The sequence below is a fragment of the Styela clava genome, unplaced genomic scaffold (genome assembly GCF_964204865.1).
Source record: "Styela clava unplaced genomic scaffold, kaStyClav1.hap1.2 HAP1_SCAFFOLD_18, whole genome shotgun sequence".
Lineage (NCBI taxonomy): Eukaryota > Metazoa > Chordata > Ascidiacea > Stolidobranchia > Styelidae > Styela > Styela clava.
This window is the reverse complement of record NW_027556465.1, coordinates 75,001-77,500: the sequence shown is the minus strand read 5'-3', so window position 1 is coordinate 77,500 and position 2,500 is coordinate 75,001. Positions and strand designations below refer to the sequence as shown.

At 54.8% G+C, this 2,500-nt stretch overlaps 1 non-coding gene across 1 annotated transcript in view; it reads left to right on the top strand.

Annotated features, from left to right (window-relative positions):
- The first annotated feature begins 1,700 nt into the window (after nt 1-1,700).
- The window catches only part of LOC144418552 (small subunit ribosomal RNA), a 1,810-nt gene continuing 1,010 nt past the window's right edge, over nt 1,701-2,500 (top strand). Inside the window, exon 1 of the ribosomal RNA XR_013473542.1 lies at nt 1,701-2,500. This exon is cut by the window's right edge and continues 1,010 nt beyond it. This is a non-coding gene — a ribosomal RNA (small subunit ribosomal RNA).

The window sequence follows — 2,500 nt, the reverse complement described above, 5'->3', positions numbered from 1 at the left end:
CAAGCATACTAACCTAACCCTAGGTAAGGCATGTCAGAGCGAAAGACAGTAAACTCGAATGAGCCATGAAAGAGCGGTGCGGGGCCGGTCGGAGCGCACCCTTTTCTCGGTGGCTGGCGGGCGAGAGAGTGCTGCGTCGCCGGCATCGGCGTCGAAAAAAGCCGAGCCGAAAAAAGTTAAAGTACAAACGTGCAAGCATACTAACCTAACCCTAGGTAAGGCATGTCAGAGCGAAAGACAGTAATTTCGAATGAGCCAAGAAAGAGCGGTGCGGGGCCCGTCGGAGCGCACCCTTTTCTCGGTGGCTGGCGGGCGAGAGAGTGCGGCGTCGCCGGCATCGGCGTCGAAAGAAGCCGAGCCGAAAAAAGTTAAAGTACAAACGTGCAAGCATACTAACCTAACCCTAGGTAAGGCATGTCAGAGCGAAAGACAGTAAACTCGAATGAGCCATGAAAGAGCGGTGCGGGGCCGGTCGGAGCGCACCCTTTTCTCGGTGGCTGGCGGGCGAGAGAGTGCTGCGTCGCCGGCATCGGCGTCGAAAGAAGCCGAGCCAAAAAAAGTTAAAGTACAAACGTGCAAGCATACTAACCTAACCCTAGGTAAGGCATGTCAGAGCGAAAGACAGTAATTTCGAATGAGCCATGAAAGAGCGGTGCGGGGCCGGTCGGAGCGCACCCTTTTCTCGGTGGCTGGCGGGCGAGAGAGTGCTGCGTCGCCGGCATCGGCGTCGAAAGAAGCCGAGCCGAAAAAAGTTAAAGTACAAACGTGCAAGCATACTAACCTAACCCTAGGTAAGGCATGTCAGAGCGAAAGACAGTAATTTCGAATGAGCCAAGAAAGAGCGGTGCGGGGCCGGTCGGAGCGCACCCTTTTCTCGGTGGCTGGCGGGCGAGAAAGTGCTGCGTCGCCGGCATCGGCGTCGAAAGAAGCCGAGCCAAAAAAAGTTAAAGTACAAACGTGCAAGCATACTAACCTAACCCTAGGTAAGGCATGTCAGAGCGAAAGACAGTAATTTCGAATGAGCCATGAAAGAGCGGTGCGGGGCCGGTCGGAGCGCACCCTTTTCTCGGTGGCTGGCGGGCGAGAGAGTGCTGCGTCGCCGGCATCGGCGTCGAAAGAAGCCGAGCCAAAAAAAGTTAAAGTACAAACGTGCAAGCATACTAACCTAACCCTAGGTAAGGCATGTCAGAGCGAAAGACAGTAATTTCGAATGAGCCAAGAAAGAGCGGTGCGGGGCCGGTCGGAGCGCACCCTTTTCTCGGTGGCTGGCGGGCGAGAGAGTGCTGCGTCGCCGGCATCGGCGTCGAAAGAAGCCGAGCCGAAAAAAGTTAAAGTACAAACGCGATGCTAATGAGCGAGCCGTTGTCTCGACTAATATGTAGGGGGCGTTCGATCGAGCGTCTGGCTTGAGCGCTTGTCGGCCTAGCAGAACGGTCGCATTGTTATGCCCGGGTTTTAGGCACCGCTGCAGGCGGCCGGCAGAGCTCTTGTTTGTGCGAAACTGAATGGATCGAGCCCGAGAGAGGGCGAGCAAAGAAAAAACGCAAATCGCTCCGCCTGGCACTGCCGGCGAGAGCGTGGACGTCGCGGCCAGCGACTGTCGAAGCTGAGTACGGCCGCAGGCGATCGCCTCGGTCTTAAACGAATGCGACGAGCACGCGCCGGGCGGCCCAGCAAGGGCCGAGCGCAGCTGTCGCAGCTATCTGGTTGATCCTGCCAGTAGTGATATGCTTGTCTCAAAGATTAAGCCATGCAGGTGCAAGTACGAGTTCTCGTAAAGCGAAACTGCGAATGGCTCATTAAATCAGTCTTGGTTTATTTGGTCTCGTAAGCGAAGTGGATAACTGTGGTAATTCTAGAGCTAATACATGCATTAAGCGCCGACTTCGGGAGGCGCGCTTTTATCAGATCAAAACCGACCGGGTTCGTCCTGTGACGTTTGATGACTCTGGATAACCACGCGGATCGTACGGTCTCTGCACCGACGACATATCATTCAAGTGTCTGCCCTATCAACTGTCGAAGGTACGCTACGTGCCTACCTTTGTGATAACGGGTAACGGGGAATCAGGGTTCGATTCCGGAGAGGGAGCCTGAGAAACGGCTACCACATCCAAGGAAGGCAGCAGGCGCGCAAATTACCCATTCCCGACACGGGGAGGTAGTGACGAAAAATAACAATACAGGACTCTAACGAGGCCCTGTAATTGGAATGAGTACATCCTAAAACTCTTAACGAGTATCCATTGGAGGGCAAGTCTGGTGCCAGCAGCCGCGGTAATTCCAGCTCCAACAGTGTATGCTAAAGTTGTTGCGGTTGAAAAGCTCGTAGTTGGATTTTGGGCGAGCGCCGCCGGTCCGTCGCAAGGCGTGTCACTGGTTGCGTTCGCCTCACCTTCGGTTCTCCGTCGGTGCTCTTGACTGAGTGTCGGCGGTGGCCGATAAGTTTACTTTGAAAAAATTAGAGTGTTCAAAGCAGGCTGTTCGCCTGCATAGTGTT